Here is a 26,441-nt window from a genome sequence, read left to right on the forward strand (position 1 = left end):
ATATTACTATTAACCTTGTTTTTGAGCAGTATGTCTAAGGCTCCAGGAAGGAGGAGAGACCAAATTTTCCTAATGTGCTGCTTTAATTCCCTTCTTAAGCTTTGTCAAAATGCCTCTGTACAAAAAAATTCTTTTGACAAGTTCACTAAAGTGTAAGATACCAGACCCTAAATGCATGTTGCATAAATGCTTCTGGGGATGAATTGGTGTGGAAGTTCTTGCTTAGAATATCTTTAAACTCCATCTCAAGGAATTAAAGGTCTTTCTAAAGTAAAATAATTAGTAGAAGAATCATAGAATTGCTACAAATGTAGCCTTGCAGCTCTAAAAAAGTTTTTTAAGTGACTTTAAGTGGCTTTTGTAGCTGCATAAAAATCTCTAGTTTCCTTGAAGCTCCAGTCCTCTGCTTGAGCTCTGGGAATATGAGACAAATATTTAAGGTTAAGGGTTTGGGTAGAGCTGTGTAGATGTAAGAAAGTTGGGACTTGCATCCTGAGAAATGATATGAGCCATTTACTCTACCAACCTTCCATGTCTCTTGTCAAAGCTAAGTGAGACAGTTTTCCTTGCAGCATCTGGCAGTTTTGTTTTAGTCCGCCAGTTTGATTGGGAAGTCCTCCCTTCTCTGAAAGAAAGCAAGTGGGGGGAGACAGGAAGACAAAGGACTAGCAGAGCAAGTAAACTGTGTAGATTCCTTCCTCAGATGTTAAGTCAAAATAATTGCCAAAATATTTAAAAAAAAAACCCAACCAAATCAAAAATCACCCCCGGGACCTGTTCAAATGGTGAGTTTAATAGCTTACTATTTCTCATCAAAAGAGGCTTGGCTCACTTAAATCTATTGCTATAGGCAAATGGTGGAAGTATTCACAAGTAGCATCATTTCGTGGAGCACAAATGCTTTTTGACGACATTGCAGGCTGTTTTTCTCTATTGTAATAATACTTGTGGTACAGGAAAATGCTTGCACTTTCAAAGATTGCCAGCAGCAAGTGCTGGTACGGAAAAGGAGAGAAAGCAAGGAATTGAAGTCTGCTGCTGGAGTGTCGCTTGCTGTCCGGAGGAGCTTAACACTGCGAGATGTTAGGTGTGGGTTCAGATTTGTGACATTTGTGACATTTGAGTGAAGCTCAGGAGAGTGACGGCCGGTTCTGTGTCGGGTGGGAGGTCAGGCGGTGCTTTCGGGAGCCGAGTGGCGCGGGAGCCGTGCCACCACCAGATGTCACCAGCGGCACGGGGGCGCCCGGGGACTCGGCGTGGCTGGAACAGGTGGGAAAATGTGTGGGCGAGGGGGGCTTGGTGTTCATCCACGAGTGGGCAGGCAGCGGAGGAAACCACGGCACTGCACGGAGCGAAAGCGGCGCGTTGTTGTTGGGAGCGCTGTTCTCCGGTCAGACTCTGCCCCGTGCTTTGTCAACCCTTCCATCTCTTCCCTAATTCTTCCCCAGGACGTTCACCAATTGAAAACGTGGTTTCCCGCACGCCTCTGGATCATCCTGAATTGTACAGGTTCGAAAAGCGTCCACCACTTCAGTGCTGCTGGTTTTCACTGCTGCTGTGTGTGTGGGCAGTGATGGTAACACAGCGATGGCAGGGAGCAGTCAAAGATCAACAGAGAAGGGTGTGGGACAGGGGAGTCTCCTAAACAAGTTACTTTAGCCTTAGGTACAGATACTAACAATGACTTGAGATGTCATGACATGTAAATGTCTCAGTTTTTCAATTATCTTCCCTTTGATTTAAAGAGAAGCAGTCTTAGGCTTAAGGGTAGTAAAGGGGCTTTAAATATGGATAGGAATATTAAACCAAAAGTATTTCTTGTTTGAAGTATAAAAAAGAGAGGTGAAAATGGCAGAATTATCCTCTTTCGAAAAGCTAATAATTTTCCTAAATTTCTTTTGGTGAAAGTTTTTCTCTTTAATCAAGGAGAAAGATGTAATTTTGCTGAAGCCTCCATCTGGAACATAAGAGATATGCATTTATTTCAACTTCTTTTATGAGGCTTTGTGAGCAAGGTTTAAGGAGGACACTTAAATAGAGTATATAGGAGAGAAGGAACTTAACAAGGGTCTGTTGGAGGAAAGTGTTCAGACCCCATTTATCCTTTCTTTCAGTGACTTCATCTGGCAAGCTGTTTTGGATCACTGGTTTGTCTTCTAATATTTACTTCACTTGAAGCAACAGTTGCTGTTCTTTACTTCTTTTCCACTCTGCCAACAGAAAATTATCTAATGGTACTATTGTATTGCAAAATCCATTCGGCTGTGGGTTGCTCATCAGTACTTGTTACACTTTGCAGGTACCCTGTATGTCCTGGCTACCCTCAAATGGGCGTTTTTTCTTCTTTTTTGATTGTTGTTGATTTTCAGTCCTTTTATAAGACTTTCAGATTTGCTTCATTTTGTGGAGATAGTGAAAAAAATTCTTCTTCCTTATCCTCATTTCTAGAAGGAAGACAACACAGGTATTTCAGGTAGATCATGATCCTAGACTTATATTTTTTCCAGTGCTGAAGTTTTCCATGGGTTGACAGGGAAAACAGAGTACTGGCCAGTGCAGTAGACCACATGATTTTTCCTTTGTGTTTTGCCTACCACTGAGACCTTAATGTGTTTTTAGAAGCAGGTCAGCCTGTAGTGCCTCTGGCAGCACTTTTCTCTCACCCTTAAATAGCAAGCCAGCAATTACAGAAAGCCATGATGATTTGAATTGGTAATATAGCCAAAATTCCACAGCCACACAAGAAAATAAGTTTTAATTGCTTTCTGCAGCTATCTCATCTTTTATTATTGCTTCTGCAAATACATTCTATGTCATTTCTCATGAGTTAATTTTCATACATGGACATTGCATGCCTTATGTAATTTTCCTATGGCTCTTGAGAACTGATTGATCAGGTAGGTGCTCTTAGGAGCACATCTGCCACCAGCAGCTAATGTTGCATTTTGTACAGAGCAGGCAAACCATAAAGCTATAGCTGAAAAAGGCCAGTTTTCTTAAGGTGTAATCCTTCTCTGTGCAGCAGAATCGTCACTGCCAGTTTTTGCCAGAACTGGTCTCCCCTCAGTGTGCCTGTGTGCAGTAACACCCTATTCTGGGTGTTACTTGTCAGCAAGAATTCTGGGGGCATGTGTCACTCACACCCAAAGTTCATCATTTTCTTGCACACATACTGTGCCTTATGTTGCCTTCTGAGGTATTTATGGAAAACTTGCTCTGTCTTTTGGTGTAAATTCATCATGCAAAAATGATAGCTTCATTTTAAGGCTTTTAAAGCAGGGAAATCCCTTCTTAGGAGGATATTCCTGCTCCTTCTCTCTGTACAAGGACATGGAGATGAGCAGAAGATGACAAGGTTGATGTGGTTGTTCCTCCAGAGTTCACTGTGCCTGGATGCCTGGATGTATTGTTTTCAGTCTTTCTCCTGTCAATTACATTTGGGTGACCTTCAAGTTATCTCTTTAATTTCAGCTCTGTTTGTTGAGCCCTTTTGTGGAATCCTTTCTGTAGCCTTTCATTCTGATCTACTGTTGTTCTCCCAGGATGCTGTCAATATATACTTTGCCCTGTATTCCTTCAGGAAGCTGTTTTAGGTAGCTGTGGTACCACATTCTAGGGGGAAAAAATGTACCAGGAGGAGATTTTAACTCACTAAGTACTCTGTTACAGTATTTCCTCCCTTGAAGCATGTTGGAAGTGCATACTGAACTTTCTTTATCTAGGGAAATGGGCCAGAACCATTAAAACTTATTTTAAAATATTGAGCTTCAACCATAATGATAAGAATGTCCTGCTAGTGGGATAAATTGTATTTACCAAATGTTTAATGTCCTAAATATTTACATCAGTTGCCTCCTACACTTCTCCCTGCTACAGCTGGTAAATTCAGTTTGTTTTCTAATTCAGTCAGTAAACTTTATAAAAACATTTTTACAGATATTACAAAGGAAATTTCTGGTAGCTGGGCAGTGAAGCACTAAAAATCTGCTTGTCCCATTAAAGATATCTGAGAATTAGTTTTATTTATGGAGTTTTTATCCCTATATTGTATGCATTCTCTAAATGAAATCCAGAATCAAGCACCCTTAAAAAATAAATAGATCTGATCCTAGCTCTTTATTCCCGTATTTTACACTCTTCTTTTAGCTGTGTTTTGTTTTCTCAATTCAAAGTCAAATCATTCCCGTAAAAGAAGATGGGATCCTTCATATCCAGTCACATTTTTTCAGATTTTGCCCCGAAATTATATTTTTCTCAGAACAAGGGCATATTTGGATGTAATTTGCTTCTTGTGAAAGAGTTAGTTTGGATGTTTCAGCTCTTGCAGACAGGGTCCTGTCATAGAAGTCTGCCCTGCCATCTGTGCTGCCTCCTGCTGTACAGCATTACAGCATTTGCTGGATGGTACTCCCTGCACGTGGTTCCAAAATGTGAAAAGTTATTAATTTCCTTCCATTATTTTTCAAATGCTGGAGATAGTCACTCTCCCTTGTCTTCCATGCATTTTTATTTCCCAATTCCAAGCAACTGGCTTTGTGAGGTATTTTGTGAATTTTTTTTCTGTGTGATAACTGTTTTTCAGTTTCCTTTATCACAGGTGCTTCTCATTGAGTGTTTTCATTCTTGCTGAAGGAGCCAACAGCTTGACGATCTTTCCCATAAGAAAGCCTATCCCCTTAGCCATGTGGTCTCATGGTGGATCTATGATACCCGGCTAAGGAATCTGTCACATCTGACTTAACTTACACACAAACACATAGCAATGAAACATTAAAAGAGCTCTTCTGTTCCTGGACTTGCAGCAGCTCCTTTTCTTTTGGGAGTGAGTATTTCCGAGCCTTGTTTCTGCAGGAGCCGTGGTGCTGCTGAGCCGGCAGGGATGCTCCTGTTGCAGGGATGAGTCACCCCAAGTTCTTGGAGCCCCGCTCCTCCTGCAGCTCTCCTGGCGAGCCAAGCGCAGCGTGTCCCCTCCCTGCAGCCCCCAGCCCTCCGGCTCACTTCGGGCTGGCCCTACTGCTGTGGGAAGAGAAGTGAGAAATCAGACGTGGCCTTTTCCTGCTCTCAGTGTGCAGATGCTGCTCACCTTCTCGGTCTTGAGATTTACTCGATTTTTTAAGTGGCTTGCTGATGAGCGTAAAAATAATTCTTGTATTGTTCAGTTAAAAGTCGGTGGTGTTCAGAATAGTTAAGAGTGCAGTGTGTGTGCACCAGAGGAAAATGTTTTAATAGGTTACAGAGCTGTACAATGAGGAGAATGAGTTCAGCAGCATTTAATTAACTGCATAAGTTGAAACCCTTAAAAAGAAAAACAGCTTGTCTACAAGGCTTCTTTGTAAGTTACAGCACTTTATGTCCTGTAATAGGGAAGTCTTTCAGAAAGCTAATTAAAAATTAATCTGTAACAATATTTTTTGGAAGGGCTTGGAAATGTTTGAGTGCTAAGATTATTGAAGATGTACTGGAAGAAGAAAATAATTTTAAGGAAGTGGTTTTTTTCGGGCATTCCTCAGGGACTACTCTTTTGAAATGTCGAAGCCTTGTAGTGTGGTTTTCCTGAGCATGGTGTAATAGCTTTACATGGCATCACTGCACAGTCTTAATCTGAGAAATTATAATGCACAATCAAAAGGTGAAAAATATTTATTGTGTAAATCTTATATGGTTATGCTGATGAAATACTTCAATTTTTTTTCTCTGAGGACATTTTTTTCCTCCTACTTCCATCACTACTGATATTCTCTGTGAATACAGTGAGATACACTGAGCTGGAGCTGTCAGAGACACACAGAGGAATAGCAGCATGTTATTTTCCCTGTTTGCAGAGAAATGTACAGTCTCTGATAAGAACTCTCTGCTGGAGTGAGATAATTAGCTGCAGCAAAGGTGAAGGTTTGATGGAGCACTTGTTGGGGATTTGCAGAATAGTCTGACTCTCCCTGTCCCTGATAAAAGACAAAACATTTCTCAAGGAGAGCAAACTGAGGGAGAAGGTTAGTGGATTTTTTTTACAATCATAAACTTGTCAGTCTCTTTTCTGAGCCCAGCTATTCTTTTTGTCTCCACAATATTCTGGGACTCTTAAATTATATAAACATGTATCCCTGTCTAGTAATTTAAGACCTGAAGTCTGATACCGTGTTTTGTCGGTGGGTAGGGTCAGAGACACAGACCCGGACACCAGCCTAAGGAATTTACTATAACGTAAAATTGCAAACAATCACAAAAGGATAAGCTAAGCACCTAACCATTGCTACCAAAGAATGCCTATAATGATTAAGAGAGACACATCACCAGTTACACTGATGCTTTAGCATCATCCAAATCCACACATCGGCTGTGATGGGGGGGAGCTTTCACAGCGAAGGACTGGAGAACCACATCCAGTAACTGGGAAATCCTATGGTGCATCCACCTCGCAGGACACAAGACCTCCTCCAAATTTGCTGACAGTAGCCCAGGTTTTATAATGTAAAACAAACAGTATCTGACAAATTTCTGCAAACAAATCTGACATAATTTCTAATTCAATTCTTCTGTTGTCATTCTTGCAAACCCTGGCCAGGACTCAAGGAGGAACCAAGGGAATTGTCTTTGATTCTATAATCTCCTAATAACTGGCCTTGTCCAATTTCTAGACATGGATGGGTAAATACATGTTTTGTCAATAAATGAACACATATAACAATACTTTGTTAATGAGTGAATATATCTATATATAACGTGGTTGGAAGGTTCATCTAGAGGTCAGCTTTTGCTCAGGGCCTGTTATTCAGGCCTTAGCACTTAATACCATCACTAGGTTTTCCATAACTTGGTTCTCTGATTATAACAAAGCAGTCTGTCCTTGTTTTCCATGACCATCAGGAAGTTCAGGCCACTCTACAGTCCACCTCCACCATGCATTTTCAAAATAAAGAGCTGCAATGCTGCCGAGGCTAAAAGATGATGCAGTCTAATGCACCTGGATAAGAGCAATAGCACAGCTTTTTTATATTTGTTAGGCTGTGTGGCCATAAAACCAGCCAGATGAGGTAGCCACCTCTGCCTTCCTGTTGGGCTGTAGGAGACACTGTGAGGACTGCCCATGCCATGCAGCAGCTGCACAGCTGCCTTGTCCTGCATCTACATCTGGTGCAAAGGGACAGAGACCTGGAAGTACCATGAAGCTCCAGCTGTGGCCATTCAGTGGGCAGTGCAGGGCTGGAGTCTCCTTAGTGTGGACCTTTGGATGGCAGCAGGCAGCTAAGGTGGGAAGATGTGGAAAGATGGGCTGTCACCACTGGTATGACAGGAGGAAAAAACTGATGTGAAGGAGGAGCACTCATTACCTGAGAAATGCTGTTTGCTTGTCAAATGAACACAATCAATACTGTAGGGGTTTCATTAGGTTTGTTTTTGACAAGAACCTTTGCTCAGATGAAACTGGTATTCGTACTGGCTGCTTCACAATAATATTCATGACTGCTTTAAGAGCCTGTGTCTGGAGATACAAGGAATCTAAATATTAGTGATGCATTTTCACAATGGTGAACCATTAGATCTTAAAGGAATTAATTTGTTATGGACAGCTAGGGCTGGCACCTGTCACTGTGATCAACATTTGATTGTCATCTCTGGGAAAAGTACACATTATTCATCTCAGAGCAAGGGAGAAAATCATAGAATTGAATTTTTCTTCAGGTGCAAATAAATAAAGAGATCAAATTAAACTCCATGGCTGACAGGAACATTAAAGAGTCCTGTAGCACCTTCTTCTGCCTCCCTTTATCTCTGTGGCTGTCAACATGATGGGAAACATGTTATTTAAATGAGCATGAGATTTGGATTATTTTTTCAGTGAGCCCACAGTATGTTTATTGCTATCTTCTAAGATGTCCTTTTCCTATAGAAGGATTTCAGGTATGGTGCTTTTTTACTGACTACCCAAAAGCTTTAAATAATCATCACTTTTTACTAACAGATTTAAAGGTGAAGATTCCCAAAACAAGTTAGTCCAGATGTCCTCAATAGATGTCTTTTCTGTTCCCTTGATAAAAGACCTAGCACTAAACAAAGCAAGAACAGTTCTTGCCAAGCCTCCTCTGCCATGGGCCAGCTGGAGCTCCACAGGGAGAAAGTGAGTGTTACTGAATGGAATAGGCTGACCAGCTGATGCAAATATGGTGACTAATGTATTGATGGTTTTATTTTGTTAAAATGGGTATCTCATGTCTAATGATATAAAGTGTGCCTTGTGCCACCCAAAGCTAAGTTAAATGAGGCCAAGAAGCACAATTAGGATTTTCTCTGCTCAAAGTAAAACTCTAACCTTAAAAAGAGTTCTAAGAAGCAGCAGATATTTCATTGACTTCTGTGCTACACGATTAAAGTTGTGGGTGTTTTTCTGTTGAAAGAAAACCCAACTAAATCTGGGTGCATTTTATTTTCTAAACTATTTTGTTTTCTCAACCACTTGCTAGTATTATTTCAACATGAAGAATCAACAGAGTGTTAAAGGCACCCTTTTATTGTAAGGAAAGTGATTTTAAGGACTCGGGCAGAGGTGAGAGGTGTTGTTAGAAATGCTGCAGTCCAGGTGGAGGAGGACAGAATGACTTCATTCTGAAGTCCCTGGATAAAACAAACCTCTGGACTCAGGGGTTTATGCCACATCAAGCCTGCAGTAGCCCGTGCTGGTCTCACTGCCAACACTGACCACTGTGCTGAGGTTGCCATTGATAGAGCAGTGGATGGGGAAATTGGAAACAGTGATGACAACGGGGTTGTCATTCCAGGTACCAACTGGGGAGCTGAGCTGCTCCCAGCTGCCCCTCACTTGTCTGTGGCTGTTTGCAGAGAAGGGAGAAGAGATTTTGGGGCTCAGATATCTGGATGCCTGCCCCCATTTCACCCCTTGCAAACCCATCCAAGCTGCTACATCACCAAACCAGGGTGGGCAGGTCTGTGCTGGTGGAGAGCAATTTTGCCCTCTTTACATCAGAGACAACCCATGGCTTGCAAAACCACTGTTGCCACTGCCCACCTCATCTGATAAAGGTGAGATTTCCACAGCTCAGACTTCATCACTAGCTGAAGCTTGAAAGGTCTTGCTGAATATGGCAGGAACTAATATAAGCATTAAATGCAGAGGAAGGTTGTGGTTCCTGAAACAGGCTGGTGTTTTTCTCCTGTGATTCCAGCTGAGCCAAATGATACAAGAGCACACCTGTATAATGCTGTGCAGCTCTTCAGCTGCCAGAAAGTTGATTTTTCATTTGTTTTACTATTGCTATTCTGTGTAAATACAAATGCTTTCTATCAGGTTTCTTCACAGCACAAAATTTCTTTGTTGTTAGTATGAAATTAATCTGGCAACAGCAGGGTCCAACTAAGATGAAAGTGCTGCAAAGCAGTAGTTGATTAGCCCAATTGAAACAAGGTGGGGCTTAATGGCTTACAGATCTGGTAATGATGTGCAGAGTTGACACAGCTGATGATTGTGTTACTTGCTGGCCTGTGTCTTGGGGCACTTATCTCTACCCTGTAAGGCCTTGGGACTGAATGTTGAGAGGTCTCTGCATTTCTTGTGCCTTACTGAAGCTGGTGGGATTTACTGAGATGTAGTTTTGGTCCATCCAGGACCATCTTGTGCATCCCAGGAGAAGGTATGAGAGTATTTGGGTAATTCCCCATTGTTCCCTGTCTGAGGATTTTTGTGACTGTTTTCTGCTCTTTGTTTTGAGCTGTTAGAGTTTAAATTCAATTCTCTGGGTGTGAGAGGGTATCAAGGGGATGTTTGTGTGCACACACGGGCATGTATTTATGCATGCACATACAGCTGCGTGTCTGTATGTGTAAATACACAGAGTGTCTGCAGATTTTTGATCATCTGAAGTTCTGAAAGTTTCTTCTGGCACAACACTACAATGAATGAAGAATCCTGTTTTGCTTGTGAGCTACCTAACTCACAAGGGGTATATAGTGTGCTTAGCTAAAACTATAGTGCTTGTATCCTCTTGAGCGGGCTTTGGGAATGTGCCTGGATTATTGTGTGCTACATATTGAATCATATTCACTTCAGCTGCAGAGTTTGCTTTGTGTGAGCACAGTAGAAAAACATGATAAAGTGCCTATTCATTTCACGTTTCCTAACTCAGGAGCTTGTGCTAGGGGCAAATGTACGAGTCTTGTCAAAAACATTGTAGACTTAGCCTTTAAACATGTGTGTGCCTGCAAGGTGGGACTGGCAATCATCCAGCCCTTTTGGGGGTCATGTCAACATGTTTGTACATTGCATAGGAGAATGAATCTCTGTGGGATTGCTTAGGCATTATTGCAATGAAAATATTGAATTATAATTATACTAACAAGTGTAAAAATGCATAGATACTCTTTCACTTGAAATTAGAGCTCAGTAGAGCTCCTGTCTTCATGCACATCATGCAACTGTTACAGCAGTACCAGTCTTTCTGCGGAGATGAGAGGGGAAATGAATATTCATGATCGTTTTAATTAAGCTGATGTTACTGTGGAATCTCTTCTTTCTCTTTGACTTCTTCTTTGAAATTCAAATTTTTAAAAAGCAGAGAAATCAAGGGATGACAGTCAATCTTCTCTGGGATAGTAGAACTTCTAAAAAAAATTAGTACTGAGCTATACAGTATTTGAGCTAAACAATTAGCTTTCAGTAATGTATTTTACAAAGGGACTCCAATTTGCTGCAATCTGCTTCCAGAAAGACAGAAAAATGTACAAGACTTTTTTAAAATAACATATTTAGAAAACATGGTCCAAAATGGTGGTTAAAAGGGTCTTTTTATCATCATACTGTCATTGCCTGGAGTATTGTGATACAGAATAAAGATTCATATGCCACTACTAATGCCTTGAGAAGGGGCCCTCTGTTTATGAGGAAAAAATGACCATTTTGGATGGTCCATGTGTGGAGGTTGCATTTGTAAGAGTTATTACTGGGTTTAGGTACTGGGGAACAAGTTGCCTTTTAATCTAAGGCCAGACTGTTGTAAAGCAAAATTACTTCTTTAAAAGGAAGTATTTCACAGTACCTTCTCAGTGTGATAGCGTTGGTACTGGAAAACAGCCATATGGGTGTTGCATAGCCTGCTGTCAGAGTAAAGGAGAGAGCAGGAGTGTGAGGAGAGATGTGCATTTTCAGGTAGTGTTGTGGTTTAGGCCCTGGAAATCCAAGGGAATATTATGAGTAGTGTTAACATCTTGGATTATAAGCTTCTTAAGACAGCCACACTTCATTGCAGGAGAATACAAACCCCTGGGCTCTAAATCTTTTCACAAAAAGTACGTTAGCCAGGGGGAAGAAAGGAAGGTAGGGAATTAGACAGCTATTTTCTGGTGTGCCTACAAATCCACGAGTTTTGTTTACCCAATTTGAACTGAACGATACTGTTCTGCTAGGACATAAAGTCTTGTGACCTTGATCAAGTTCTGTACTGCTTACCGTTCCTTCAAGGCACAGCTTTATAGAAAGGAAAGAATTTGGAAAGGTAGATGGAGACTTTGCTATTGTAAAGAAGATTCTGTTTCCGAAATGTTGCCCTCCACAACATCCAGAACAAACCCTGTTACCGACAGCTGGAGTGCCCGTCCTTCTGTTGCCTGTGCAGACGTGGTGAGCTGGGGCAAAGTACTGAGGGGATTTAACTGCAAGTACAATGCTGGCTGCTGTGGTTACTGCGCTGCAGAGAGAGAGAAAACACAGCAACACACACGGACTTTTTTTGGGGAAAAAAGGCCAACTTTATTGTACAGACAACTTGTATTTAAAGTGTGTTACGTGCAGCTAGGACAGGACAGTAGCTTATTGGACAATTGGGAAAAACATCCCCGGGACAGCATGTCTGGATGTCCCACGGGAAAGACACCAGGTGTTAATCTTTATTATGAATTTCATTCTGGTTTTTACCATGTTATCACTTTGGGAGACTGCTTCCCTAACTGAAGCTGCAGTCAGCTTGTCAGCCTGGGAATGGACCTGAGAGTCAGGAGAAATCCAGGCCTGAAAAAGAATTTCCAATCTGTAACTCCCTAGCTCTCTAAATGTGTGTGTCCACAGGCTGTAGCTGCAGTCATCCATCCATTCAGCCACCAAAAGGACATTTTTGCTTCTGGACTTGACAGAGCCTCTATCTGCCTCTTGCTCCCCAGAAGTGGAGGACTGAAGGGTTTTTTCCTGCCTGTCATTTCTCTCCCTCCAATTCCACTGGACAGAGGGATTTTCCAGAACATCACAAAAAGAACGTGGAGTTTCTTTCTTCTCTCTGTGTTTTTGTTATGTTTATGGCTTCTCCACCTTTCCTAGGGCAGAGTCCATTTAGGCATAGGCGTGGCCTAGGTGTTGCACCACAGAACTCAAACCAAGAGCCATCTCCAGTCCTTGTAGGCAAAAGCCAGCACAGAACTGGTGACTCAATAATGATCGAAAGCAGATTTCTTTTTTTGTCATTAAAACTGTAGTTAAAGATTTCAGTCCAAATCTCTTTGGGCAATTACACAGAAGTTTCCTTCATTCAGTCTATCACCCAGGACCTCCAGGCACACCCCAGCAGCCAATTTGTACTTTGTGACAATTAGCAAGCTGAAGTTTATTCTGTTAGAGATGCAGCCTGCCACCAGAGGTACACTGTGCCTCTCCAAAATCTGTTTAACAGTGACACAAATGTTGTGTTCATCTGTTTAACAGTGACACAAACGTTGTGTTCATCTGCTATGCATCATTTGTCTTAAAATGCTTGACAGATTAATATGTTTCATTACCCATGCTGTGGGGCAACTATAGTGATTTAAGCTTCTTAAAGGTACATTAAAAAAAAAGGAAATAATACCAGGAATCACAGGCTGGAAAAGAGCTCTGAAATTGAGTCCAACCTATGATCCAGCACCACTGTGTCAAGCAGACCATGGCACTAAATGCTGTCAGGAAGCAAGCAGGAAGACAACTATTTCTGCACAGAAGCAAAATGGTGTAGGACTGAATATTTAGCTAGGAGTGTGTGATCTCATTTAGTCTCCCATGGATTATAGGTTCTCTCAGCTACAGCTGCTGCATGGCTGTTCTCCAGCCCATGACTGCTGGGGCTCGCAGCAGAGGGCACCATCTCTGGGCCTCCAGAGCCAATTCCTTTAAGCATGAACTGTGTGTCTGGGAACGGGGAAATTTAAGAGATGGCTGAACTTTAATTAAACCTACTCCTCTAAGTTATTGGAACTTTGGGATGAGGTCTTTGTTTTGCATATTGCTTTGTTAGACTGGGAGACTGGGTGCCTTGCATCAGCCAGCATCTTTCTATCCATGTTGGAAGGGCAGGAGCTCCCTCACTTAAGAAAATTCTGTGGTTCTTTGTGTGGTAACAACCAATTCATTTCTGCCTTTACTTACACAGAGCAAGTGGGAACATTTTTTCACCAGGAGCCAAGTGTGTTCAGTCTCAAGCACAACAAAACTGTGTTCTGAAAAGCTCTAAAGGCTGTTGTGGTACTGTACCACTGTGATTATACTAATGCAGCTGCTAGAGAGCTGCATTTAATGCCAAATCATGTAAGGTATAACTGAACATTTCAAACCCCTATGAAGTTCCTACAGCACTTCTAAACTCTCAAAACCATGCAGTTGCTCTTAAAATTTTCAACAGCTAGTTAGTATTCTGGAATTTGCAGTGTTTTGTTTTTTTGGTTGGTGGGTTTTGTTGTGGCTTTTTAAAATGAGCTATAGAATGGCTGCAGTTAATTTAAGGTGAGTTAGCCTCCTGTGATTTCTCTACTCCTGTAATAGGAGAGAAGGAATCCCAAGTTTCTTGCTAGTACTTTGAAATGCCATTAGTTTCCCTTTCAGACTTCAGGGAGCCATTGAAATCCTGCAGGCATTCTATCACCAGTTCTACAAAGCTGGTAGCAGAACTCACCTAAGACTTGAGCACACAGTGAGCAGCATCTAGAAGGGTGTTATTCTTTCTATTTGTGTTGGTAAGCCTGAAAATGTGTCCTGAATTATTTTGCTTTTGTTCCTTATCATTCATTTGCCACGATTTTTCCTTGATGCAAGACAGCACAGCTTCTCCTGAGCCTTTCAAATTCAACTGTACAGAGAAAAAGACTCGCCATGGGTTTGACCCAGAATTGAGGTACAGCTCAGAGCTCACCTGTTCTTTCAAGGTCTGTCTAGTGCTATGGTTGCAGAACAAGGAATCAAGGTAAAAAAACCTGTGGCTTATGTAAATTCATCGAATTTCTCTAGATGTTTGGACAATGTTCTGATTTCTAAAATTTTGTATCAGAACCTAAATTATATAAGTGCTCAAAAAACTATTTTAATGACATTTGAGCAAAATTATTTCTTCTTGTGGAAGTTTCCAAGATATTTTCTTTTTAGTCTCTTTTTGGAATGAAAGCACACTTTGAAGTCCATGGGTGTCTTCAGAGAGAAGGAAACTCCTTTTCTATTGATTCTACAGAGAATGATCCTCTTGGAGCCTTGGATCCAGCTCTTTCTTGTCACTGATGCAGACATAAAAGCAAAATTTGTAGAGATAAATTCATTACTTTGGGCTCCTCTAATTCTTAAAGGAAATCTCCTCTGTCCATTCCACCCCCTTTCCCAACCTTACTGAAATTAAAGCTCTTTTTAAGTAGAGTTTTTAGCTGGCTGACCTTTTCCCTCTGGGCTGGAGAAGACAGGTTGTCTTTAGGCTGCAGTTCTGAACTCTGCTCCTTTGTTTCTGTCTGGAAAGCTCTTTGCAGGTTTGTAAATGACTAGTCATGAGCCAAAAGCACAAATATACTTGACCAAATTAGAGAGGGTCTTGAAAGTAGTGGTGTGAGAAAAATGATTCACTGCACTCCTAACACCCCTCATATCCCAAGTAATACTATGCCATCATGATTTTCCTTTCTTAACACCGTTTCAAGAGAATCCCTGGGCTAATCCTACAGAGATAATGAGCTGAATGATGGTAGTCATAGAAACTGTGCTTAAATATGTGTATTTTGCACAAACTCCAGGGTATGGCTAATTACACAAGTGATGGAAATCTGTTTCAGCCCTGTATGAAGCACTGCTATTTCATTACCTTTAAGTAAGTCTGTTCTTTAGCTGGGCTTATTGGTAATGAAACTAAGGGGAAATTCTGAATGCTGTGCTTGCTGTCTGTTGGCAAAGGGCCCCTTGAATAAGGCAAGGCTAGTTTCAAAGTTATACCAGGTTGTGCAAGCCTTAGCATATTTGAGTTTTGAGGCTTACCAGCAAGAATTCCTGAGAGCCCTCTGAGCACTTGTTCCTGTGCTCAAGAAGTTCATCACAACAGAAGTGGTTACCTTGAGGTTTCCCCTTCTGCAATTTGTGACAATTACTTCTTGTCTTTTTGTTCTGCACCTTGAGCAATTGAAATGAGTCATGCTTTGAATAAGAGGCTGAACTGCAAGGTATCCAAAGGACTAAAGTGTATTTTTCTACGACTCTGTAAAAATGAGGCAAGGGACATGTTACTTCAGGCCATGCAACAAACCTCTGTTCAAGTCAGGAACACGTATCCCCTAATTTCAAACTATTGTTGCCCTGAGTAACCTGTATAGCTCTTCTGGCAGAACAGTATTTCCCTAATGAACCTTAAGAGCATTCATGATCTAAAAATAACTTTTTGTTCTCACTCGTAAAAAACGATAAGGGCATAGGGAAGAATATTTAAACCTTAATACTTCCAGAGTATCCTAAAGAAGTGATGCTTGTAATCCATGTGGTTTTTGTTGTGGAACTGTGTCTGTGGGGTGCCCACTGTGTTCTAAGAGGGGTTTTCTTCTCTCCAAAGATTTTTCTTCAGAAAGAGTAATGGTTAAGGTGTATCTGCATTCCTGGAAGTTTTCTTTCAAAAGAGAAATAGTAAATATATTCAAATGCTAATATTTTCTGCCATGATCCATACCTTAGTTATCTCTAATGATACCATGGAAGCTTTTATCAGCAGGTAGAAGTCCTTTTTTTTTTCTGTGGTTCATGATGTAGATGTTATTTCAACTGTTTCTGCTGAATTTTAGTCTGAATGGATTCTTCTTGCTGTCAATGCAAATGCTACAAAGTGTTAGAGGGGATGTAGGGTTATTTTTTGCTGTATTAAGATATTTCATTAAATATAGCTCCATGAATCTGGCTTAGTAATTACGGATATTATTAAAATTTATTAAGATATCTGGTAATAAAACTGCAACAACTCCAAGACTTGGAGGAATGAAGAGGAACCTAAAAAACCCACCTATATTGAGTTAATTAACAAACTCATAGTATCACATTCCTGCAGATGTTTCTCATTTGCTGATTTCCCCTTCCTCTAAGTATAAAATGTGTATGTTTACACTGCCCAACCCCTTTTAGCTGGTATAATAATTCTTACCCTACCATCTGTGCTGTGCTGATCAGGCCTGAGAAATGTAGAACAGGTTTGCTTTTTCCAACTTGGCAGGGCCCTTGGCTGCGCTACCTTAAAATAAAACAAAAACAAATCAGCAGTTCTACAGATTAAACTGAACTAAAAGAAGAAATAAGTTACTTATTGGCTACAGCTCTGTGCTCAGGCTGCAGTCCTTGGAGCATTTTCTTGCCTCTAGCAAAGGTCTTAGTCCTGGAAAGAGAGGGATACCATGCACAGGAGTAAGGCTGTTGGCAAGGGAGGTGGTGGCAAATCTGGCTCTCATCCCTTGTGCAAGACCAGGAACAGGCCAGGGACCCCTCTGTGCCCCAACACACCCTCCCCAACTCTGCAGATGCCAGCACACTTGTTTTGCTGCAGGGCTTTGAGTTTGCTGCTGTATTTATAACTCTAACAGCTTGGTGAAGGCACCCATTGCATCTTCAGCCACATCCTCCTGTGAGCACTTTTGCACCTGATTAGCTCTTTAGTTAAGAATATCCATTCCTTAAAATCTTTGAACAGTTGAAGCTTGCAAGAATGCTAAATTTCTCCCCTGGGCCACCCTACTAGCAACTGGAAGGCACTGAAACAGCTGCACACAGGAAGGATACGTTCTACAGAGAGGATAAAATTTGGGCTGAGACACAGGCAGGTAATCTGGATGAAATCACAGGGTATGAACAGTTGGAAGTTATTCAAGATCTCTTTTATTGCTTCATCTTGACAGAAATTGTTTAGGTTAAAGCCTTCTGTGGTTCTAAGCACTATAAGGTGACCTGGACCTTTCTCCTCATGGTTTTACTGTAGGGTAAATGCTAAAGAAATGGCAGGTACAAGCTGTTAAACTGAAAAAGCTAGATACAGCTGCAGAGTTCCTAAAGCAAAACTTACTCTTGGTGTCAAGACAGAGAGCAAGGCTTGAGGTTTTACTGTTTTTCTTTTCCTTCTTTTTTTTTTTTTTAAATCCCTAACAAATTACTTCAATAGAATTGAATCCTGAAAGGGGTAGAGAAAGGAAGTAGGATGTTGCTGTTAGTTGGGGTGGTGTGGTGGTGGTGGTGTTTGTGGGTTTTTAATTTTTTTATTGCTTGAAAGGTGATATATGTGTGTTTTCAGTTATCCCAATTTACTGGGATGTGCTGAAATATCCCCATGGCATCTATGAAATTCTAATGCTGAGTTATTTTAATGATGTTTCTAAGCATCAAAATGATTATGAAAATATGAGTTAGGGGAAACAGATTTAAATCTGCTTTTCACAGGGAATAACCCTTCATTATGGAACAAACTCCCTCAGGATCAACTTGGTAAAACAGAGATAAGTTACATGGGGATAGCTATAATGGAAAAATAACTTTCTAATAGACCTCACTGACAGCTGAGCTCTCCTTGAGAGAGTCTGTTTCCTCTGAAAGGGCAGGGAACTGGGGGAGAAACCCACAGTGCTCCTGTGCTGATTGTGGGGTCTCTCAGCTCAGTGTGGGCACTGACTCTCATCTCTTCCACAGAGTTGTGGTCTACAAGAGCTGTTTAGATTTGCCCAAACATGGCTGTAAAATAAACTTGTTTTCTCAGTTGATGACAGTCTCATTTGCCACACCCAGCTCTGCTGGTGACAATGGTCCTTCTCCAAACACTTCAGTTTCAGTCAGACAAAGAGTGAGCAGCTCTGAGGCTGTGGAGAGGCATCCTCTGGAGCTACCTGTATGTGTGCTTTGCTCCAGGTGTTGGCCATGCTTCATGTCTCTGCCTGTCCTTTGCTGCTAGAGGTTACTGACTGCTTTGCTTTCCTGCACTGGCTGATAATGTGCAATTCCATCTGGCAAAATCACCTGGGTTAATCTCGGCTCCCCTGAGGTGCTTAGATGCCTTGGATGCACAATTGTCTCATTTGGCATTTGCTATCCATCAGCGAGCTCCCTGCCTTCCACCCAGCCTGCTGCCGAGCAGCCGTAGAGCCACCTGTGCTGTGGTTATCAGCAGCTTCAGCAAGGGCACAATCTCTGAAGACCTCGGGTGGGATTTTAAAACCATCCCACTCCACCCACCAGGTTATCTCACCGGTGTCTCTAGAGGAAATGAAAACAAGTGTGGTCAGCCAAACCCCTAGCTTCTCTTGGGAGATTTACAGGAAGGGATATGTCCGAACCACCATGATCACCAGGATGAGATTCTGCTGCTCTATCCCCACTGCAAGTGGATGCCATAATCCCACGTCTAGAGTGATCTGCCTCTTCTCTGACTGCACAAAACAACTTCTGACCAGCACTCAAACTCCTTTCTCTGCTCATTAGAGGAATCAAAGCTCGGTTTAGGCTCTTTGCTGTACGCTGAAGGAAAAGATCAAAATAATGGTGCTGCCTTATCTGCTTGAAAGCACAGTGTGCAGTTCACATCCTTTGAAAAACAATATTAGTGATCTGGTTCCATCGATGAAGGTCATGAGAGGAGTTGAGGTACAAAACTTAATTCTTTGTATCCTCATCATCTCTTCTTAAATGTACTGATAAGAAATACAAGGTTGTGGAAAGGAACAAAAGAGAGACAGAATTTTTGAAGTCTCTCTGGCAACTTGTCTTTTATTTGATGCACAACTGACAAGTGAAGTAATTTTTGATCTGCACTTCATTAAATATGTTACAGGAAACCTAGTAATTTATACCTTGCCTCTTTAAGGAAACGTTTCCCAGTGTTGAAAGGAAGAGCTCATTTTCCACCCAACCTTTCATCATCCTATATGTGACAACCTAGCACTGGAATAATCTTCAATTACAATATACAGAGCTTTTTTCTAATTAAACTCACTGGTTGGAAGGGTGATTCTGGTTGGGATTTTTTTTTTATTTTTAGTTAGCTTGAGAGGTAAAACACTAAACCCCAGTTTACTTACTTTTTCTTTTAAAAAACCCAAACCATACAGGATATTGGACTGGAAGAATTCACTTTAATGGTTGTCTTTTTCCTTTGAAAAGTTAATAATGTATATTATCTGGAATATAATATAATATCACCTGCTGTTAATACTGACTTGTCTGATGTAGCAGTAATCTCATGATTTCCTAGACACTCATGAAGTGCCCATTGTGCAAGACAGTCTATACTGGGGATTAATCTAAACAGTAGGCAGAGCTCAGAGGCAATTCAGAAAACCAAATCATGGGCCTTGAACTGACTTTTGCTGTCAATTTTTTTTTTTCCCGTGTAGCCATGGAATATCTATGATTGCAGTATGTTTGTGAAGAAAATAGGCTAGCTGTAAGTAGCATTGTCTATATCATCAAAAAGAAAAGCAATGTCCTTTTCTCACAGTTTGGCAAGCGGGGCTGACATCTGCATCCAGAAATAGGAGGTACCCAAAGTCTGAGATGGAACACCAAGGTGTTTGAACCCTTTGCAGCTTGGCTTGATTGCAAGGTTTACACAGGGCTGCTGGTCTTTGGTATATTTAATGAGCTTTCGAAAATCAGACTGTATAAGAGCAGCCTGGAAAGGTTAGGCAGCTGACATTTTGGGAGCCAGCAAATAACACAAATTGATAATGTCAAGAAGCTGGTGCAAACAGACTTTTGAGAGCTACAGGTGGGTCCCAGATAATGCTGAAGGAACTGGCACCTTCAATTTAAAAATTATGTTTTGGGAAGAAGTATTATTTCCTGTTTGCCTGTGAGACTCACCTGAAATGTCAGACAGGGATGGTGATATTTCACATGACATTTTTCTTCCTAGATCTTTTCAAGGGTTGTAGAGATCTTCCCCGAGGACAACCTATATTCCCTTCCTGTGTTTGTGAGCAGGAGATGCTTGCAGTACACTGACTGGATCTTTGGACTCCTAACCTACCCTCCAGCGTCTGTGCTGATCCTGTGCTGATCTTTGCTCACACTGTGAAATGAACAGGGAGCTGTGGCATCTGAAATATTCTACCTCACTGAACATTTGTGCTGCACTGCAGAGCAGCCAGCTAATACAATTAAACACAGTCAACACCAGTACATCAGGCTGGCTCAAAAAGATAGCTTTGATAAGAATCCAGACATCACTTCCTTAAGCTGTACCATACAGTTCTGTAATGTCATTTTGGTCTTGGAAAGTAGTAGCTGAAAACTTGCAGCCTTTGACGTAACTGAATTCAAAGATTTGCCAATAATTCTGTCAGTGATAAGTGAATTCCTGTCTGCCCATCCAAATATATTTCCTAGAAGCTGCTAGAGACAGGTTGGGGCAGGAGATTTAGTCGAGCAATATTAAGTGATGGATGGAAGATGTGTAAAAGAAAAGTGGTCTCACTGTAGTGAGTCAGATTCACGCCCCTTGGAGCCAGACAAGAGTACTTCTGAATGCCTATAGCATGGAGGCAATTCTGCTGCACCTCAGGGGGCACCCACTGAGGGCTGCTTGTGATTACAGACCTTCAAAGACCTGCAGGCATTGGGTTCTTATGGCAAACGTCATGTGAGCTTTCATCAGAACAGGCCCTCATACTTTCAGACCCCAGGGCTGCTGATTTTTCTCAAAGCTGCAGTTGACATGGCCTATCTGACCAGTACACTACCTTGGTTCTGGGCTTAAAGTTCCTGTTGAGTTTTAAAGGTTATGACTCAGTAACTGAAGCCACCAGTTTTTGTAATTGACTTAAGGTGCAGATAATGGAGATTATTTTTATGTTTGTCAGTGCTTGTAATTGCAAATTTTGGCAGTTACTGTATTCAAATGGCTGTGGCCAAATGCACTTCCACAACAGAGGCAAGTTTCTGGGCTTGCACTTTTAAACCACCTTGACAGTTAAGCTCACTGGATCATAAGGACTGCATGCATATGTGAATGCCAGAAATGTGAACATCTCACCTTTTTGTATTAAAGAAAAAAAATAAATTTATCTTTATATCTTCATAGACTACATTATCTCTGATAGCGGCATACCTATAAAACTACCATGTGACTGCTGTTATGTGCTGCTGGGATGTCAATAAATTCGATTTTCTCCAGGCATTCTGTGGTAGACCATCCTGGATTTGTGAAAAAAACAAGTTTTGATTATGAACTTATAAAAGGAGTTAAATTTCTGCTTGTGCCATGGCATTGCAAAAAAAAAAAAATTAGTTTTGATTTTAGATGGCTGCAATAATTTTGTTTACCAGGCATTATAGACTTGTGACTATTTGAATATCATTTAAAAATACAATGGAAAGACTTAAAGCTCTTCAAGAGTTGTTTAAATCAGACTCATTAATTCCCTTCTCTGACAGAGAACAGCAATCTCTTGTCTATCTGACATTTGTTCCCCATGGTGTTTGTTATAGCTGGTGCAGGGAAGGAGAGATGAGCTGCAAAACCCCAGACATGCCAGGCAATACAAAGTCTGTCCTTGACACTTACAGATCCGTGCATTAGTGTAGGATCTTTGTAAATTTTGTGTTTGTTAGCTTCTCTGGTAAGTATCTCCCTGATTTGACCAGTGATGTGTGAAACCCAAATTAGATCTTTTCACAGCAAGCAGGCAGGCTAAGCAGGAAGCTCCACATCAGGAGTTCCTTGGCTTGTGCTAATGGCCCCATAAGTTATTAAATAATGTGACAGAAGGACTTTTTCCTAGGCTTTTCCTTTCTGGGTCTGTACTCAGTCCCTTCCACCTGAGCCATACTGATACATCACCTTAATGGTGATTTTGAAAACATTCTTCCCTGGCACAACCAGTTTTTAGGAATACAGACAAGGTATACCAAGGTATATATTGCATGATTTATTTTTTATTTGCTGAATTTCAAAAACATTTTTCCAGTGAAAGGACAGTCTGTCGTGTAAGAATTATCTTACTTCTTTTTAAAGGAAAAAAACCTCCTTGCTCCCAGATCATACAAGGAAACACTTTGATGCTCTTGTAAACAACCTCTCTTTGCTTATTTTAGGCAAGACATGGTGGTGACTCACCTCGCACATTGGCTGAAATATGGAATAGTAATGAGTTAAATAGATTGTCAAGCAAAATAATTTAGGTTTTCTGACAAGACAAAGGGATTTTTTTGTTTGCTTGTTTATTTTTGCTATCCTAAGTGCCTGGAATACTCAGAAACTGTGTCTTTGCATCATCTTTATCTGCTCTGGGGTTGAAGACAGGTTACTGAATAACACAATGATGCTCTGCAATTCCTTAGGAAAGGCAACTGCGCCAGCTTCTCCTGAAGGTCATCTTGTTTGCTTCTGTCCTAGTTTCAGCCAGGACAGGGTTAATATTTTACAGTAGCTGGGAAGGGGGTGTGGCCAGACAGACCTAAATATTATTTGATCTGGAATCACGTGCAAGGGGCAGGAGTCAGGACCTCACACTCCTGTTTTCCTGCATGGGAAAGCATGGTGTGGTGGGGGAGAGCTGGTCAGTATTTTGTTGTGATCTTTTACCTTCTGGTTGGCTTTGGTGAAAATTAGTTCTGCTCTATCAAGTAACGTTTTTAGTCAGGATGATGGAATACCAGATTTGCTCAAGCACCTTTTTTAATAAAATGTCATGGAAGGACTTTTCTTATTTAATGTGAGAAAATGAAAAATCATGCTCTTTACAGTCACCCTTTATACAAAGTACGCACACACCCCCCATATAAGACGTTTGTGACTCTTTTGTGACAAAAAAAATTGCAAGAGGTTGAGGAAAAAAAAGTTGTAAATGTAGAAGCAAACATTTGAAAGTCTGTTGCTGACTTGGACAAGAGTAAGTTGGGACATTGGACATCTAAGGTTTCAGTGCAGCTCTTTTTAGGTTTCCCAGATTCCATCTACCCTTACCTGCCTTGCAGAAGAAGCACACGTCACAAACATGAAAGACAGAATTTTGATCCAAACAGTCACGATGTCTATTTCAGCATCAAGCTGAAAAAACCCCAACTTTCAGTTCTACAGTCCTGGTATTTGGTAACCTGCCACATTCACACTATGCAATGCAAGCCACTGCTCTGCATTCTAATGGTTTAAGAGAGCCCTCAGCTGAGAAATGATTTTGCTCTTGTCAGTGCTCAGAGAAGACACACCTGCCTCCAGAGCCAAGGGTGCTGAAGTGCTCCTGGTAGTGGATCAGGGTCAGCAGAGCTGTACTGGGAGCACTCCAAAGAGAAGCATCACAAGACACTTGACACTGACAGATGCCTCTGTATCCTGACCTTCAGGTCAAAAATGATTGTGTCTCTTGGTTTATATTATCTGGGTCAGATTTGGGATGGCAGTAAGACGGGACTAAGGCCAATGCCCATTTCTCTACAGCATCATTGACAGCACAAAATTGGACTCCTGTCTATGCAGGCTTCATAGTAAATCCACTGTAATGTACTCTTAATGTGAGGTGCCTGGTGAGGTCAGTGAGGGACAAAGACAGCTCTCTTTCCCACCCTGACCTCCTGACTCTGTCTACCAAGAAAGAAGGGATGTTTGTAGGGGGATAAACTGAGACAGTCTGCTATCCAGCAGTAATCCCTCACTGTTTGGTACCACAATACATGGCAGAGTGGGACTCAGTCCTGGCTCACCATCTTCCTAGTAGCTCCCTTCCTCCTTCCAACCTATCTTCCTCTCTTTAGAACTCCTTAACAGGACCCTTTCAAAACCTTGCCCAAATCTCTCTCAACTCAAAAACATCCTTTTTCTTTAATGGTAGAGCATCACTATGCCTGTCTTTTCACAGCTCAGAACAACCTAGGTTTAGTGTTTCCTTACTTTTCAAAAATTTTTGGAGGGGAGGAAATAATTTCATTTAGAGGATATCTGTTACTGAGCGAGGGTGGAGGAAATTCAAAAATTGTGCAAAATTCTTGGAGTTGCAGGGACTGGTGAAGGATTGTTCTGTGTTATATTCACTGTAACTTCATTAGGTTAAATAGTTTTATGACATGGGTCCATAAATACCTCAATTCATGGAGGAATCAAGAAAATATGAATGTGTATTTAGTGTGAAGAAGCTAAAATAACTGACTCTTAAGCATGGATAGACAGTACCATGAATTTCAGAGAAGCAAATATTTCTTGGTGATCTGCTGTATTTCCCTGTAGTGGTTGTCACTCTGGGTTGCTAAGGAACTTTGCTATTCTACATTTCTGCCTTTAATATTTGCTTTTATCCTCACACTTCATGTGGAGCATTTTCCTCCTGTATTGATGCTGACCTTTTTCTTCTCCCTCATTAGCAGAAGCAACAGTTATGCTGCATTTATCCTCTCTGAGTCTGTTGCTTCAATGCTTGGAAACTAAAATACAGAAAACCTTTAGTCCTGCTGACACTTAATGATATGGTCATTATGCACAATAATACAGTGGAGAAAAGTGATTTCAAAGGGAAGGGAGCTCTGCTTTTGTTATTAGCAGTTATAATGTGGGCACATGAAAGAAATGACTGAGGACAGATAAAATAATGTAATCAAAAGAAATCAATCTCCAAAGGAGATGTCAAGGGGCCTGCTGCCCTGCTTTGACATGCCATTAGCTTTACCTGTATAATCCCTGACAGATGTCCATTCTTTTTAAACAGAAATAGTGGTGTTTTATAAGGAGAAATTCAACTAAATTCCTTTTTTTTCCATGTGGACATGGAGTATAATCTGTTGATTGCTGTCTCTCTTGATAAAATCCCTTTTTATGTTTGGAGACTGTTGTTCTGTTCCCCTCTTCTTTTCCTCTGGACATTAAACAAATTCAGCTCTTTCATCTTATCCTTAAAAGTAATGTTTCTGATTCTTTGATCATTAATGTTGGTCCAATTTGGACTGTGACATTTTCCCATTTTTTTTAAGTGTGATTTCTCCAAGAGTAGACATGTTATTGATTGTGACCTTCCAGTGGTGAGCAGAGGAATAATTACCTCCCTCATTTGGTAAATTACTTTTTTTTCTCATGTACCTAAAGCAAATCTGACGCTGCAGACCTGAGGAGCCCTCAGTTCATCCCCTTTCTTCCCACTCCGTGGTGTGCTGTTCTGCACTTCTCGAAATCGGTTCCAGTTTGTTGCCTTGAGACTGAGCTTAATGAATGGGGGAAACACTCTGAATTTTAACCCTGCCCCAAAGCACGATTAAGTTTTGGGTTGGATTCTTTGGAAGGTGGTTTCCTAGTCCATCACTCGAGTCAGTAGCATATAGTAGCTCCAACAGATCCAAACTTGGCCTTTCTCCTGTCACAATTTAGGTGACTAATGTGTAATTTTGCAGGAGCTTCTATTTTTCCATCTCTTTGTTGTATCTTGATGGGAAGATCAAGCATCATAGCCATTGCTGTAGGACCTTTCTCATCTTCCAAAGTCCTTCAAGACTGTTCAGTGTGTTAGCTGTCTTCACTCCTGGATGAATGCCATCCAGAACCTCAGGTAATTAGAGGAGGGAACAGAGGCCACGTGGAGAAAAGGGATGTTAAACAGTGTGCAGGTGTCTAGCTAGTATTCCCCTTCCTCACAAAGAATGAAGCAAAGATCATAGAATAAGTTCAGCCTTTTTTTGACAATTCTACTTCTTCCTTCTTCCACTCACTAGCCATGGCAGTAGACTTTTACAGAAGACTTCACCATACGAAGAGATGCCCAAATCTTTCCTACTCTAGCAAAAAGCAGTGATTTTACACTCCCTAAATTTTCTTTTCTGAATTAATATGAAAAATATACTGGTAAAACTGGAAAAAATGAACATTCAGGACTAAAGCCAGATGAAGAAAAGAATTTGTTCTGATACATCCCAAGTATAAAAACCATTAATTTGTGCCAGGTGCTTCTTCTTTGAACATTTGTGGAAAGTTGCCCTTTGGAATGGACAAATATAGCAGCCCAAGAAGCTACCAGGTTCATTTAGACACAAGGTGTGCATCTTCTGTTCCTCATCATGCACACAAGAGTGCTTGAAAGTCCTCACAAGAGATTTCACAGCAGCCTGTGCTTCACCAGGCTGGAGCTGGACATGGTGCCTGAAAGCACTGCCACAGACCTGGGAGCTGAAGATGTTGCTGATCTTGTGACTTTCTTGGTCACAACTGCCTTAACTTTGTCAACTCTGCCTTAAGAGGCTTTGT

The 26,441-nt window shown here is 41.1% G+C and overlaps 1 long non-coding RNA gene across 2 annotated transcripts in view; it reads left to right on the top strand.

Annotated features, from left to right (window-relative positions):
- Nucleotides 1–981: 981 nt before the first annotated feature.
- The window catches only part of LOC148224314 (uncharacterized), a 69,989-nt gene continuing 44,529 nt past the window's right edge, over nt 982–26,441 (top strand). For both annotated transcript variants that reach the window (XR_015802361.1, XR_015802359.1), the window contains exon 1: nt 982–1,087. This is a non-coding gene — a long non-coding RNA (uncharacterized LOC148224314). The remainder of the gene's footprint in view (nt 1,088–26,441) is intronic.

Source organism: Sturnus vulgaris, chromosome 3, assembly GCF_052056855.1.
Source record: "Sturnus vulgaris isolate bStuVul1 chromosome 3, bStuVul1.hap1, whole genome shotgun sequence".
Classification (NCBI taxonomy): domain Eukaryota; kingdom Metazoa; phylum Chordata; class Aves; order Passeriformes; family Sturnidae; genus Sturnus; species Sturnus vulgaris.